Consider the following 17,702-nt stretch of genomic DNA (forward strand, 5'->3'; position numbering starts at 1 on the left):
TTACAGCTGGAAATTACAGAAAACGGCTACAGCAGATCTCATCATTAAACATGAGTAATCTTTCCCTATAAATGAAAATAGAGTGTAAAATGTAAAATGTGGGCAGATGGGAGAGATTTCGTTTTCGGGTGATTAAAGCTGCATACTTTCTAGAACTGTGTCATAAACTTTGGGTTGTCATCTAAGTTTATCCTCATCATCCTGTTAGGTCATTCACTCTGGTTTTATTACTATATAGATCATGTTAATGGTAGCGCCTTGATAACTATTACATCATCACTGACTTGTGGGCATTGCATACCTTGTTTCAGCAATATACTGAATGCATTTCAAGCTATCATGAAAGTCATACGCTGCGTTATGAGGTCTGCAGGGCTTGTCGGCTTCACTAGGTTGTAGGTTCAGGATCCCCCTCCGTTAACTGAAGCGGAGACCTTCATTCGTGGTGGCAAAATTGACTCCACGATTGCAGAAGGATTTACGAAGGCTATTACTAGTGGCTACACAATGCAATAATTGTAATAAAGTGTTCTGGAAAGGTATCACATACATGTAAGTACAGTGCAGGCAGGGCTGTGCAGTGGGTAGTCCAAATCACGACTCCGACTCCTTCATAAAGGGCAGCGAAAGGCATTCAGATGCAGTAAAGCTCCTCTATATCACAAAAGAGCTAGTGATTGAGTCTTATGTAAGTAAATAGGTAACAAAGTATGTATCTAATGAATTCTAGAGTATCGATAATTGTATAATAGAATTTAAAGTAACGATAGGTTCACACTTGGCCAGGTCCAAATACAACAGCGGATACCTGCGCACACCATAAACTATAATGGCTTAAGGGCCCTGGTTTGACCAGAACTAATCACTTTCTATTGAAGGCAGAGTAGTTTTTTAGACTCTGACTACACCCAAAACTTGTTCCAACTTATGACTACACAGCCCAGGCTGAAGGTTACTTTCTTTTGCAGCTAACGCGACATTCACACTTGCGCCTTGACCAGTCCACCGTGATTCTGCCTAAATCCTAGAAAAACTGCTTGGGGACAGCTTGCCAGGGGTCAGTTTAAAAATTCATTCATTTCAGTGGGTATTTAAAGCAAACCACCAGTGTCCAGAATCAAGGCGAACAGGTCAAGGCGCAGGTTTGAACGCCGCATAACTCGGTCACGTTATGATTCCTGATAAATAACCAGACCCAACAACACATTTCTATATTATGGCACCCCCTTCTCTGAATGGATGCCATGTAAAACTACAGAGGAAGGTTGGTTGTGGTTTGTGTGGGCAAATCAGCTGGGGTTGTTGGGAATCAGCCATGTGCATTATGGTGGCACACATGGTATATATGGTGTCACTTTATAACATACTCCACAAAAGGCAATGCTTCTCAGTACACTGTAGGGGATCATGGGAAGAATATGCATAGTGGGCAGCATAAAGAGAGTCGGGCATGATGTTCAAGGGAGCTTCCCATAGAGGGCAGCATACAGAGGCAGAGTTTCCCTATTTACATCTTAGGAAACATATTTGCATATTCTTCCCATGAAGAACAAGCAGCATACTACTTTTTTCTGCTAGCTTAAAAAACTGCTCTAAAGGGGTTGTCCCATTATGGACAAGTATCTCTTATCCAAAAGACAAGGAATAAGTATCCGATGGCTGGGCACCTGAATGCTGGGTCCCACAGTGATCAGAAGGAAGGGGGACCAAAGACCTCCATGTGAATGAAGTACAAGGTTGCTTGTGTGACTGGTGCTCAAATCACCTCTATGGGATTGCAGGTGCAGACGGAGATTACAGTCCTGGCAGAGCAATAGATGTTAATGGAGCGCAAGTCATGGAAGTGCACTGGCACTACAGTCATAAGAGGCCTTAGGAGGACTTTTGGAACCCGTTCTCCTGATCACTAAGAGACCTGGTGTTCGGGTCTTTCAGCGATGGGACACTTATTTACTGTCCTGTGGATAGAGGATAAGTATCTATAAAGAGACAACCCTTTTAAGCGAAGTGTTTTACCTAATACACTGCTTTATCTATCTTGCGCCGTTTGCCAGATACTGCTCATTACACTTCACCAGTATCTACATCTCATTGCCGAGGATTCAGACCATTCAGCTGTCTCGCAGCATGGCCGGCTGCTCCATTCACCTTTACTCTCTCTTTTTTCATTATGACTGACATGTAATAGAGTCTCTGTCAGCTCTTTAAAGTGTATTTAGCTATTGAGCCCCGATAAGAGCTTGGACAGTGCAGTTTGCATAGGGATGAAACCAGGTAGTGTGCACAAGGCCTAAAGCATTATCTTGGCAGAAATGAAAAAAAAACAAAAACAAAAAAAACAGTCTTACAAAGTCATTGGGTAAACATCAATGTGACTAAACTCACCAGCACAATATTTGTACAGAGGGTTTTAATAAAATAATCGGCTAACGTATCGAACACATGGAAAGTAATGTATGAGAAGGAATGTGGGATCCCTTATTTTGCAGCTAAATCAACATTGTGGTTCTTGATTTAGTCATTAGTCCTGATGAATAATCAGACAAAACTGTGATAGAATGGATACATTGGAGCTTATTTTCCTTCCAGTAACCACTAAAAATGCCTTGATACACCCGAAATGATATTCTAGATCATGGATAAAGACAAAAACAAAAAAACAGTCCGATTCCAGATTCATTGTTTTATTCCTTTTACCACCATTGCACTATATTCTCACGAGGCAGAACTGAAGCAGAAATCTCATATAGATATCTGCAAGCCCCATTCAGATAAGAAGGTCAGTTCCAGAAATTTTTGCATGAAATCTGATGCATCCCATTCCCCAAAATATAAAGATACACGACATATATCCTTAGATGGACTGTCCCAACAGAACATCTTTCCTAAAGGTGACCGCGCCATCACCAATCCCACATGTACCAGCTCCATGTTTTGGGGGTGTCCATAAGTGTAAAAAATGAAATCAGTGCTCTTGGACTTAAATATTCATGACTTATCCTTAGGATAGGTCATCAATATCAATCAGAGGGGTCCAGATCCTGCCACCAAATGGGTGAATGTAGCTACCGCTTGACAGGCCACGCTCACTGGTCACATTGCCAGTTTGCAGCTTAGTCCCATTCAAGTTAATATGGCTGAGCTGCAAGACGAAGCACAACAGCTATACAATGCACAGCACTGTGCATGGTAAACAAGGAAGCACCATTTCAATGCTACGGTCTCTTCATCGCTGGGGGTGTTGTATGTTGGACACCACCAATCTGATATTGAAGACCTATACTAAAGCATAATTCATAAACAACATTAAAGGGGCTCTATCAGCAAAATCATGCTGCTAGAGCCCCACATATGCATGCATAGCCTTTAAAAAGGCTATTCAGGCACTGTAAAAGTTAAATTAAACTACCCCCCGTTTTAAAATAATAACTTAGAAAAGAATCTTCTCTACTTATGGAACGTGCACCCTGTGCGGGCATTCAGGGTGCGCCGTCTTCTTCTTCCCCGCCTCTTCTTCCTCTGACGTCTTCGGGTCCCGTCCTCCTCCGGCGCTTGCTCGCGGACACTGATAAAAAAAAAACAGCCCGGGCGCATGCGCAGTAGCACGCGGCTTCTACTACAGCTATTGCGCATGCGCCCGGGCTATTTTTTTTATCAGTGTCCGCGAGCAAGCGCCGGAGGAGGACGGGACCTGAAGACGTCAGAGGAAGAAGAGGCGGGGAAGAAGACGACGGCGCACCCTGAATGCCCGCCCAGGGCGCACGTTCCGTAAGTAGAGAAGATTCTTTTCTAAGTTATTATTTTAAAACGGGGGGGTAGTTTAATTTAACTTTTACAGTGCCTGAATAGCCTTTTTAAAGGCTATGCACGCATATGTGGGGCTCTAGCAGCATGATTTTGCTGATAGAGCCCCTTTAATTATCATTTTGTATTCATTTCATTTTTCTTGTGCTAATACTTTTTGCAAGCAGTTGGCATGCACATCCACTACATAGCAAGCTGCAGTATGCCGTTCACTAGTAAATCCCACAGACTGGAAGTCTTACAGTCTTCTGCCCCTGAACAAACATCTAAGTTGATACACAACCAAATCAACTTTGATCTGGTCATAAATTAGCTTAGATGGTCATTCAAGAGAGGAGAAAGAAGGGCTGGAAAACTAGCTGCCAAACAGACAATCTTAAGGATTTACCTAGTGAATGGCACTCTTCAGCTTGCTATGTATTGTAAAGCATGTAAGAAGAAGAAGCCAAACTAGTGGGCACCACCGAAGCGTTAACTCTGGAGAGGCAGAGGGATTTACAGGTAAATTATGTCTTGCGGCTCTTTTAGTTTCTTAAACTCTCAGACAGCCCTTAGAACCACTAGAAGGGATTATCAAACCCTCCAGGCATCCAGCGGAGGTAACCATGGATTCTAAATTAAGCTTTAAGAAACAAGTTTATCCGTCCAAATCTTACTAATCATGCTGTAATATACATTAGTGTACCGAGTCACAAGAGGATATCTATTATAATTTGTCAATGTCATAATACACACGTTCTAGGGGAATATTATGAAAAATGTCTTTTGCACATTGGGTAATATGTGCCACCACAATTGACATGCTTCAGTTAACAATTCATTGGCAACTGCAGAAAAAGTCATTTAGCACTTGAGAAACTGGAAAGAACATGAATCAAAGTCAGTAACTACCAGTGGTCGGGGACTTACTACACCAATGAGAAATTTGGTAAATGTACAAACATTCAGAAATCAGTTCAGCTCACCTCTGGAGCTTGGCATAGGAAAGATTATTCTTTATGAACAATTACAGCCTAAATCCCCCAAGCACATAGCTTACAATCTTTTTTTTTTGTTCCTACATGGTTTCCTCTTGGATTTCATGATCTTATGCTGGAGGTGCATCAGTTTTACCTTTTTTGAAGTTTTGAGTCATTTTGTGCTTTGTTCTAGTAGAAGTAGAAAATGAGAATCCCGTTCCTACATTGGAGTGGTCTTATTCTTCCAGCCTGCTGCTACCTATGTGAAGAATCCGGACCAGTCTCCCATTGAAATTGCACCCACTAGCCTACAAAGAGTGCTGACCGCCCATCAATAATGTCACATTGATTTGTCCCGTTGCCCGCTTTCATCTCAGTCCAATTCAAGTAAATGGGGTACAGCTACAATAGCCCCTATGTAATGTATAGTCTTGAGCTTGGCATTCAGTGAAGAGGTCACAGCTCAGAGATGAGTGAACACTGTTCGGATCAGCCGATCCGAACAGCACGCTCCCACAGAAATGAATGGAAGCACCTGTGACGCCGGCCGGCCTCCGGCAAAGTCTGCGTGCCAGGTGCTTCCATTCATTTCTATGGGAGCGTGCTGTTCGGATCGGCTGATCAGAACATTGTTCACTCATCTCTAGTCACAGCATTTACACACATAATGTACTCTTTTCAAACGGCTGATCTCTGGGGGTCCAGGGGTCCCCTTCCCCAACTGGTCAAATATTGATGACCAAGGATGCAATGCATATGGCCAGACACCTAAGGCTGGCTACCACTATGAATCTAAATATAAATTGTAGAGCACTGTTATTAGAAGAATATATTATTTGCTGCTATTTGGCCACTGTGTGATAGGATCATTTCCGCACTGTGCAGAGGTATATATTTATTGCACTGCACCAAATATAATATTTGCAATACATGGATGTGATGTAGTAGCATGTCAATGTCACAAAGGCATGAAAGTATTATCTGGCAAAAGTATGTCACTATGTGGGCTGTACGTTGCTCTCATTTAGGCACTTAGGATTGGTATGGTTGCATGCACAGTAGGGAGGAGGGGTGGGATGTGCTGATAACGCTGATACAGATAATGTCAGGGGAGGGAAGGATTAGACAAAGTGTGTGTGTGTGTGGGGGGGGGAGATTCATTATTCGCTGTATCCCAAATCATTCCCTCTTTCTGGCATAGAGGGATGATATTGAGGTTGAAGTTAGACGCAAGGCCCTTTCTTGTGCAAATGCATGGGTATCGGGGCAGGGACACCTTGGCTCAACAGATTTATTATATCTCACTCCAGTTTTCTAGCGAGAGTTATAACAGAAATCTACTCCAGTTCCATTCAGCCTCTTTCTCCGCGCGCCAGTCGACCCGTTTACTAAGACCGGTGTAGGATTTGCCGGTCTTAATAAATTTGCCCCATTGATGTTCAGTGTTTATTCTTTTTTTTCTCCTGGAGAATAAGTCAAAAGAAGTGTCAGGAAGCAGCTTACTCTCCTCTGCCAATACATGCACACTTGGCTGAATAGGGGTGCATGTGTATGGGATAGTTAGAAGGAATAGCTGTCAACCAAAAGACCTTTTAGCCGTCAGCTACTGAATGTGTATGGTCACTTTTAGGCTGGCCTTTGTCCAATTCAAAGGTAATTGAAATCAATCTACAACAATAAAGCCGCCTGATCATCAATGTAATATATCCCATTTCCACATTCCTGCTTCTTAACTCCCACTGACTGACCATTGGAAACCTGTATAATACCAGAGTAAAGGTCTTGGCAGCACTTGACTGTCCATTCATGCGTGACTACTTAACCCCAGTTAGCGTCACCTGCTGATTTTGTTCCTTCTAATGAGTGGTCAAACACTACGCAGCAGGCATGAATAAACCATGATCATACGGCTCACCGAGTGCAAGCTATTGATGCGATCACTAGAAATATTCTGCTTAAACAGGTCTCTAGTCTCCAAGTGAAAAAGCAAAAACTCGTTAAGTATACAAATATATTTTAGAGGCAAATTCACATTTATTTATATGTAGTTATATTTTATTTTGCCCTAACAAATAAATCTGCCACTGTGTACAGTAGTATGTAATAGTTATTTTTTTGTTTTCTTAGTCCTGTTTCACTTCTGGGTGTATTTGGCACTAGTGTACAGAATTCAGTGGGTAAGGTTCCTGACTACAGTGTCATCTGTAGTCAGGTTCCATCAGCGGAGACTCTCTAATACAAAGACTGGTTTCTCAAGTGATGAATCCTGGGGCTGCATTGTCTCTCAGATGCCGCAACGTGGTCAGGAGTCACCGAGAAGAGCAATCTCAGCAGACACAGGAGACATTGAAGACAGTATGTTGCTGGGAGGCAGGAACTCCCAACATCATAGATAGTAATATAATGCTAGAAGACCCTCTCCCAGCATATTGTTAGGGCCGGGGAATCCGGCACTCACATAGACTGAGTTTCATGGGTTAAACATCTATGCTAGGCCTCTTAGCTGTTTCTGTAGCTCCCACTCTGTTCTATAGGAGCTAAGGGATGAGTACAGAGCAGCACTGCTAGGCTATCCTTGTAAGTTCTGGCCATAGGAATCAGCAGTACCTAGTATGGGAAATATATGCAAATCTGTTCTCCAGGATATAATTTTTCAATAAGCCTAATAACATCGGGGATTACTGCCAAACTAGTATTTCTATTCCAAAAGGAACAGATTCCCAGTTGTGGACAGTGCTGTTTCGATCTGTTGGATCTCATCAGCACAGGGTAGGGATACTAGTTTAGCAGGGTAAGAAACTATAGACCAGGGTTAGGGGATAACAACACTCCTTAGGGAGTGCGCACCTTTACAGGCATATGGAGACTTACAAGCCATTTTCGCTCCACTGGAGGATTATGGGAAATATATGCAAATCTGTTTTCTAGGATGTAATTAGGAAAACAGTGCCTCTGTTTGCTGTCTCTTAGGACAGCCCCCTTAACAACATGCATGACTTTTTTTTCAATAAGCCTAATAACATAATGCGGGGATTATTGCCAAACTAGTATTTCTATTTCCACCTAGTACTGAAAGAGCTAATTTACTTTAAGTTAGGGTACCCTTGGTTTGCTGTGATTTAGAGTCCTTTCACGCAAACAATTTTTCTGACTGAGGGTTATCTGTGAAAAAAGTGGACAACATACGGACAGTACGTGGACCCATAATGGTGAATGGAGCTGTTCGTACATCGAATGAGAACAAATCGCAGCATGCGCTATTTCTTACTTTGTCATTCAAGTCTATTGGTCTGTGAAAAAAAGAATAGCACATGGACACCATCCGTGTGTTGTACGTTTTTCATCCATTTGTCACTGATAGACTCCATGCACAAAAATGTGTGCTTTTTTAATGTGCTAGTGGTGTTCATAATGGCTAGCAACCTACTGATTCTGTTCTTATGGCCCCATACACGCAATGATGTGTTATCATGGGTCCATGTGAGGGGTCGCGAACCTCGTATTAAAATTGAGAACAGGTCCTATTTTTGTCCGTTTTGCAGCCCGGGCTCATCAATTAAAAGTATGGGTCCATGGAGGTCACAGGCAGCTATATGTTCTGTTTTCTCCATGTTCGTGTGCATGTAGCCAGCACTTGTGTTGCATCCGGAAAAAAAGCGTATGGCATGGGGATCTTATACGGACCTGTCACAGACATATACTAGGACATACAATGTTCTTTTTTTTTATAGCCTGCAAAACTGATCATCCATGTGAAAGCAGCCTTAGGGCCCGTTCACACGGAGTAAACGAGCGTGTATCTTGGCAAAATACACGTGTAAAAATAAGACTCCCATTAACTTCAATGACATTTTACACGTGTATTTTGATGTGGTTTTTTTTTTACACATGTAAAAAAATGTCATTGAAGTCAATGGGAGTCTTATTTTTAAACATGTATTTTTTACACATGTATTTTGCCAAAATACACGTGTGTTTACTCTGTGTGAACGGGCCCTTATTCAGACTGTGTGCATTCATCAACAAAGCACATAGGATAATACTAGTACCCCAAAAATGTAATTTTTTGTATTTCGGCTTCAATTCTCCCACTCTTAACTTTTGGTGATCTTTTTGATGCCCCTTCCATTTCTAAATATTGGGCTATGTAAGAGCACAAATCCATCTTGGCATGGTTAAAAACTGCAAAAGACACGCTGAAGCCAAAGCAACACATGCTCCAGCACAGGCCAGCCCTGGGACGTGAGCAGCCGGGCAGCCTCTGTGCAGATGTTTAAAGGCTGTATTACAATATGGTGTTTTAATGACTGCGGGTCCTTGACTGAGCGCACACAACCAGTTCCAGCATTGTGATTTCTTTCACAATATCTCATTCAAAGTCATTGCATTTATAGCTGCAAACAGATCCCGAGAAGCACAAATTGGTGTGTGTTATTTTTGGTTACCATGTATTGCAGTAAATAAAATACACCCAAAAGCCGTGTAAAAAGCCATGCTGTAATTCCATCTAAGAGTTCCGGTGACATTATTAAACCGTTCAGCGTTTTGTTGCTGTGGTTTATGATATCACCAGATACCCCCGGTGGAATTTACAGCCTTATTACTGGCAGTGGGGTGTACATTATGATCTGTGCGACGCTGACGGTGAGTGAACTGTAGGCTGCATGAAAATTGTTGTAAAATTTCCCAGAGAGCTGGGGTGCAGATTCATTACACGGCCGTTTGTTGTGGAGACTCACACCTCTGCTTTGTGTAAGTGCGCAGGCCTGCTTTTCCCTCAGTACTAAAAATAACTGCTAAATCATGACACTTCAGTCCAAATGAGCAATCCAAAGAAAACAAAAGCATTTGTTAACCTTGGAGTAAAATGAGGGAGAAAAAGGAAGTATTATAATTTTCAAAGCCACTTAGTGCACACACATTATGGCAATGAATTCTGAATTGTGAGTCCAGGACATTTTAATGATCAACCAAGGCTATTAATAGGGTTAAAGGGATTGGGCAAGATTAGAAAAACAGGGCTGCTTTTTGCAAAAACTGCATTGCCCCTGTACAGAGGTTGCATGTGGCACTGCAAGCACTTCACTGAAGATTAGAAGCAATATCACAAACATGGCCTCCTCTTGTAAGAATACAGCCATGTTTTACTTATTACATACAACCCCTACATAGTAGGGGTTGTATGGAATAAGTAAAACAAGTAAGTAAACATGGCTGTATTCTTACAAGAGGAGGCCATGTTTGTGATATTGCTTCTAATCTTCATTGAAGTGCTTGCAGTGCCACATGCAACCTCTGTACAGGGGCAATGCAGCCATGTTTTACTTATTACATACAACCCCTACATAGTAGGGGTTGTATGGAATAAGTAAAACAAGTAAGTAAACATGGCTGTATTCTTACAAGAGGAGGCCATGTTTGTGATATTGCTTCTAATCTTCAGTGAAGTGCTTGCAGTGCCACATGCAACCTCTGTACAGGTGCAATGCCGTTTTTGCAAAAAGCAGCCCTGTTTTTCTAATCTTGCCCAACATAGCATATGGATCTCATAGATTGGGGCTTGAGCAAGTCCATGATAACAAGGAAGGTTTATACAGCCAAAGAACAGACAGCTCCGCAAAATATCTCAGCTTTTAAAGGGGTTATGCCATAAGGGGAGAACAGGGGCCCTTCCCCCCAACTGTGCACTCAGCCTGATCGCAGCCAGGCATGACTGGTGGTGAATGGAGCACCATAGAAAGCAGAGTGGCGGACTTTAGCTATCAGCGGCGCTGCCACTGAAGTGAGTGGGAGCTCCATCCACCATCAGTCACACCTACATGCAGCCTGGTTGTGGTTAGGTTGACTGTACCATGGAGAGAAAGGACCCTCGATGACGGAATCAGTAGAGGTCTTAGTGGTGAGACCCCCACCGATCATGTATTTATCCGATACCCTATGAATAGAGCATACATACATTCCATGGTATAACATCTTTAAGTGTATTGGTGGTTAAGTCATGTTTTAATAGAAAATTTCTAATCTATATCGAAAGATCATTACTGAGATCATTATTAAGTGTTTGTACCCCTAAATGCCATGTGCCAAAGGCACCTGCACATACGACAATAGATAGGTACTAGGCTGCATAAAAAGGGGGGGTGTCAGTCAGGGGATAGATACAAAAAGTGACTTGAAGCAAACATAAGACTACGCAGAGAGATAAATCGTAGGTATGCATATGAGCTGCATATACAAAATGATATTACATTTGTTAAACAATTTGCTTTAAAAAGGACCTTTCATGAGTTGGGGCACATGCAGTTTTATATACCACTGGAAAGCCGACAGTGCGGTGAGAGGACTCCCTATCGTAAGAGAGGACTCGTTATCTCAGCCCTTATCAGTAAAATTAAATTAGCCGACCTGATAACTGGGAGATAAATCGCTCAGAAACACAAGTTTGCTCCCGAGTGCTCAGCTCCCCCTCCTGTCCTGAGAGCAGGGAGCTACGTCACTTGTCCTGGGCGGAGAGATAAGATCATCCCCAGGACCGTGGTTATGGAAACGCAGTGTAAACAATGAAGTGAATAATCTCAGTTAGTAGCCAAACAAAGCAGTTTTGATGAAGCAATGTATTTAGGAAAAGTCTTCAATCCACATAAGCTAGCAGTATAGATAGGATCCTTGAGATGGGACAACCCCTTTAATTTTTCATTTTAGATAGACTGGGAATAAATTAAAAAGTTTTGTGAAGACGGATATAATGTCTTAAAATATATAAAATTTGTCCTGTATTACTTGGCTGTCATATGAGTTCACGAGTCTCATGCATTCATTTCCAAGATCATATTTATCAAAATGCTCCCAGCTGTAGTCCTGATCCTGTTACATAAGTAATGTACGGCTCCTGCGTAGCTGCTTAAATGTGATATTGGACATACGTCTTGCACAGTGGTGTGAATGGCTTTCCTTTGTTTACACAAGAATAGATATTTCTTACGAAACATTAAGAAAATAAAAGTATATCCTTTCTGACAGCGTGGTGATTATAAAATATGTAATGGGATTAAGCGATCATTATAAATCCCACCTAGATAAAAATTACATATTAACTGTTTATATAAAAGTGAATAAGCTGGCTGGCACCATGCATCAGATGTCATTACAGATGAAATACGAGGTGTCACATGCTAAAAGCTACATAAACACTACTGCATATGGTGCTAATTTTAGAGGCACAAAACTTCCCTTCCTTCCGGAATTTTGATGCAAAATAACAGTTCTTGTAATCTGCTGGATTCATGAGTTATGATGAAATAATGTCAAGATTTGCTAGATAAGTGGACGGACACATGAGACACACTTGAGCCGGCCTGTGATTTTACTTTAGATTATTATTCTTTAAATGGTGGTATGTGGAAATGATATGTCAATCACATGAAATGGAAATGTGTTATATGATCGCTCCACAAATCAAGGGGCTGAAAGAAATTTCTACAATATTTTAGCGCTGGGATAAATTATTTAGCATGGTTAATAGGTAGCGGTACTACATTCACTCATTTTTAAAGGGTACCTGAGTTTGGATGAAACGTTGAATTAGGTGCAGGGTCTTGCTGGGAAGACTGTTCTATGACTGTATAAGCCTTCATACATGGTGACTTATAAGATTTTCTAATAATCACATTATGGCTGAACCACATTTTGCATTTGTCTCTGAGGCTGTGAGCATGTTTGATAACGCTGGCTTCACATCCGTTAGAGAATCCATCCTACAAAACGCCAAAAATCAATGGAGAGAAGAGTCCTGCATTGAGGCGGACCCAATTACACCGGGTACACCCGGTGGACCCCATTACAGTCAATGGGGTCGGCCGATGTCTCTGTGTAACCACTGTTTTAGTGGTCTGGCTCTCCGTCATTTGGGTTCCCCAGCCACAGAGAGCATGGCTCTAGAGTGAGCCTAGAGTAAAGAGCAGGCTGTCCATCTCTATCCATCACTGATAATACTGGTTTCTTTACATGCAATATTCCAGGAGTAACTGTACAATAGCAAACACATAACTGAAGAGCCCAAGAGAACATAATATAGCAGCTCCTGGAACACTGGAATGTAAATACATGGAGGCATTACTCAGCCAAAAAGATCCCTGACACTGGAAAAGAGCAATATATAAGCACAGTCATGTCTGTGAATAACATCCCATCTGTAACCACACAAGCACCCAGAAGCAGATACAAGTACATAGAAGTCTTTTCTTACACTGCAAGCAGTGAGATTTGCAGAATGTTCAGTCCTTTGTACACACCTAACAGTTTGCAGACCTGCTATGAGGAGAATCAATCTCTTCCCTCTCCATTTACTGTGTGAACAGAACAGAACCTCCCACTCCACTATTGGTGAAGATGTCTTGCTTTTGGATGGTATCCATGGACGGACCTTAGCTAGTAACAGGAAGTGAGCTGCAAATTAGCTAGACTGGAGATACCTAGTGGCAGGAACTTTAACCAGGTTTTTCAGGCAGAAAGCAGCCACATTTTTAATTAATGTTCATCACATTTTGATTCATAATCTCATGCTGCATTGAGTAAAACTAAGTTGTTTGAAAAGTTACTGACCATTTAAGGGTAAAAAGAACACGATACAAAATATCAGGCTGTGGGAATAAAGGTCTAAGCGTTATTATTACTGCGGATAGGAAATGTTAAAAATAAAGAGGGCAATCGTGCTAATTAATGGGGCAATCAGAGAACTGTAACTGAAAGCTGCATGTACTGTAGCTCTATGCCAGCAATTCCCCACAGGGGTTCTGCTGCACCCATGGGTGCCTAAGAAGCCCACCAGGGGGATGCATAACTCTATTTAGGAAGAAGACTGCATGCATTCATGTAACATTATCTGCACCATTTTTTGTCTTTTGGTAAAAACTATTTGGTAGGGGTGTCTTGTAGAATTTTTTTTTTCCAGCAGTGCCCTGAGATTGAAACCGTTGGGAAACTCTGCTCTAGGCCATGGCTAATAGTTTGGATTTCAACTAAAGTTTACCCCTGACTTAATCTAATAGAGGATATCAGAAAAGAAATAGAATATGGACTGTCAATGCTCTTGGGTTCCCAACGAAGATATATGTAAACTGTCCAAAATTAGAAATAAGATCCTTTACTACAGTGATTGTACAACACGTTTCAACCCTGGATTGTGGTCTTCATCAGGTTATGAAAGTCACTATAATAAAGATAATTATTTCTATTGTCAGACACTTTACATGTGTCTGCTGTGAAGACCCGAGAGCATTGCTGACCCATATTTCCTTCCATTCTGCTTTCCTCTACTTTTGGCTCCAAGGGAATGCATTTGGGGTTTCTAGTTGAAACTTTGAAACTCTAAGAACACATTACTCTGCAGATCCATAGTGACCCCAATCACTAAGCTTACATCATTATCGCCTACTCTAATACATTTGGCAGCATTTACTGATCTGATCACAACAGTTTTAAGAACATTTTTGGTGCACACGTTTGTGCCAAAAAATGCATCCTTTTGTCCATTTTCCAACCTGTTCACCATGTTTAAGTAGGTGAAGTCGGCCAGAGATCAAAGCAGGTCGGGTGAGGACACCTTGGCCTAGTAGGGTAACTATAACTCATGCCATAAAATTGTTGTGAATGACACTTCAAATCTATGCCAGTCTCTGACTGGGGTAGACTGAAGTCCGGCACATGGCATGTCACGCATGCGCCAGAATTATTACCACCTCAATACTACGACAAGCACGCTATATGTGCAACTATTCTGTGTTTCCTTTTGTGTTCTAGAATCCTGGACTGGCCATCCTGGAATAAGGTTCTCTGAATTTAACAAAGGGGTATTCTCCTGTCAATTCATGATGGCATATCAGTAGTATAATGCCATCACTCATGATCGGTAGGACTTCAATTAACAGTACCACCACGGATCCTTAAAAGTAAGCACGTGAAGCCAAGTGGTGGGTATCACTTCTCTGGAGGTCAGAATCCCATGGATCATAAAGTGATGAATAAGGAATACTCTGAACTAGAAAAGCAGGACACTCACTTACATATACATGAATGTTTAGAAAATTAAAATTTAGCTTCCTATGAAGAGAAACCTTGTATTTTTGGGTTATGTTATAATTCATTTGAACCACTGAATATAAGCCCGTCATTACAAAGCTGTCCTTGTCATGGATGGTTGCAAATATTAATCAGAAAATACATATTTGGCCCTGCAAAAATTTATATGTAATCCCTATTCCACCTTCAGCCTGTAATATGAAAACAACCACATTATGTAAGTGAACATTTATGGAAACTCAATGATTTGTGCAAATATCCCAGCGCTCTCCAGAGATGACAGATTGCAATTATGTAAATACTTCTGGGAAGATCTGACCGTGTCCAATCATTAGTGATCGGCTGCTGTTTACACTACAATATTTTTAGTACAAAACAAATATTTTAGATCAGCAGGTCTAATGGAGGACGAATGTGTTCTCATCGTGAATGCTAAACAGCCAGGATATGCTTATCTATGTTAATGAGGAAAAGAACGAGGCTATGGAAGAGATGTTTAGACCTTGTTCATAACTGACTACAGTCAGGGTCATAACTAGTAATCGTGGGACCCAATAGCCAAATTTTGAATGGGGTCCCCCTCTGTGGGAACAAGGTATAAGAGGACTATGGAGATGGAAAGTGACAGGGTTGGGAGAATGGGCAAGAGGAGACACAATCCAGTAGGGTATCAATGGAGAGGTGGGGAAGAGGCTCCGATTCACAACAGGAGAACACTGTTTAAATCAGATGACCCTAACCTATCTATCTGCTGGGCTGGGTTCATATGCGAGATTCTGTTGACAGACTCCCTTTAACCGTGCACCCAAAAATTGGGATTTTTAACTTTACATAACATATTCATTTTGGCATGTTTACTTGATATTAGTGTTATGTTTTTCCAAAGACATTTTACTCCATCTAGCATATTTTTATATACCACGTTACGACAGATACTAATATTGGCTCATAATAATCAGTATCGCTTTCCCATGCTGTATTACTTATTCTGGGTATAGGCCTAAGACTCTTCTACTATTTATATACAAGTCTACATAAGTTTTGGTTTACCTTGTGCCTGTTGATGTTTAGTGCGGGTTCACATCTGCGCCCGGTCTCTGGTTTAGCCAATCTGGCCGGTTTCTGTCTTCTGCCCCGCGAAACTGGGCAGGGACGGAAACCCAGCGGTCAGTTTTCAAACCGATTCACTTGAATGGGTTTGTAAAGGTGACCGCCCGTGTGCGTCTTCTGCCTGTCCACGAGGAAACTGGTATTTTTAACCGGACACAAAGTTCTGCATGTCCGACTAAAAAAAAAAAAAAAAAAAAATGGTTTCCCCATGGACAGGCAGAAGACACACATGAGCGGTCACCTATACAAACCCATTCTGCCCCATCTCCTGTCCAGTTTTGTGGGGCAGAAGACAGAAACTGGCCGGATTGGCTAAACCGGAGACCGGGTGCAGATGTGAACCTGCCCTTAGTCTGTAGGTCTACAGGCCAAAAAACATTTACTATGTCTATTATTATACAAAGGTCTTAAAGGGGTTTTCCACTTTTATATAAAAGTCTGCTAAATGTATAAATGATATGCTCTACAACAGTGGTCCCCAACCGTTTTTCCACCAGGGACCAGTTTCAGCAAGACAATTTTTCTATGGCCCAGTGGGGGCGGGAAGGGGTGTGGATGGGGCAGGAAAGGGGTGTGGTTGGGGCGGGGTTAAGCATGGGGGTGTAGATTACTGATGACGGACACAGGAGGTTATGAAGATGGCTACTGATGACGGATTAATTTCACTACAGCCTCACTACAGCTACATTACACGTCACAGGGACAAGTGACGTATAATATAGTTGCCCAAAGTTTGGTAGGCGAGTGCGGGGAGGAGCCAAGACCCGCTGCATGTCCTGCATAGTACTAGAATTTTGGAAGAAGATTCCCATCTAGATTGTCCTTATTATAAATGCAATTGCAAATGCAAATGCAATTGCATTTCTGGCTTGAAAAAGCGTCAGCTTAGATGCGAAACGGCTGTTGCCATTTTTTTGTGCCTATAATGCTTTTTCTCCCTCCCTGTATTATTATTTTTATTCACACTTAATAAAGGACTTTTGTTTTTATATACGAGACGTGTCAAGTATCATCTGCCGACTATTGAATGGTGAGTGCCCACCCCGATTTTTTCTATTTTTTCTTCAAAATCCCATCTAGATTGCTTGTCCTTTGTTCACAGTTGCTGATCATTTACGGTCAGTGTGAACCCTGGCCAATATGGACTTCAATGTGTATGGCTGGCCCTTTAGAACAATCTCTCATGAGACCATTATTCTATCTAATGTGTAAGGCCATTTATAGTGGACTACCATTCCAAGTTGCAGAGGTTCTAGATTGGTGCAGGGAACTTCACTGTGTTCACTTTATAGATCAGAGAATACTATTCATGCACACAGCAAAAACTTTGCTATTTATGCTATGTCTACACTAGCCGCCGGCTCTCCATTACTGAGGTCCGTCGGGAGACCCAAACAATGGAGAGGCGGACCGCTAAGACTGCAGTTACCCACAGAGACCAGCCGACCCCATTAACTATGATGAGGTCTTTTGGGTGTTCGCACCCAACAGCAGAGGAAAAAGTCCTTGTGCAGATGAATTTTGGTGGACTCTGCAATAAAGTCTCCGATACAGATGTGAACCTAGTCATAACCACTTAAATTAGTGCCCAAAATTGTCCTCAAGGAACCCAAAAAGCCAAGTCTTTAAAATCTACCCCAAGAAATCTCATGTGCTATTTATGAATTTAGAAAAATAGACACGCAGTTGATTTTTTTTTTTGAGCCACTCTTGGCTCCAAAAATTTTATGTGAGAATCCATCTTAAGAAATC

At 41.7% G+C, this 17,702-nt stretch overlaps 1 protein-coding gene across 1 annotated transcript in view; it reads right to left on the reverse strand.

The window, feature by feature from the left end:
• The window catches only part of VPS13B (vacuolar protein sorting 13 homolog B), a 705,368-nt gene that overhangs the window by 380,034 nt on the left and 307,632 nt on the right, over positions 1 to 17,702 (reverse strand). The gene's annotated exons all lie outside the window — the stretch shown is intronic.

The sequence above is a fragment of the Leptodactylus fuscus genome, chromosome 4 (assembly GCF_031893055.1).
Source record: "Leptodactylus fuscus isolate aLepFus1 chromosome 4, aLepFus1.hap2, whole genome shotgun sequence".
Classification (NCBI taxonomy): Eukaryota; Metazoa; Chordata; class Amphibia; order Anura; family Leptodactylidae; genus Leptodactylus; species Leptodactylus fuscus.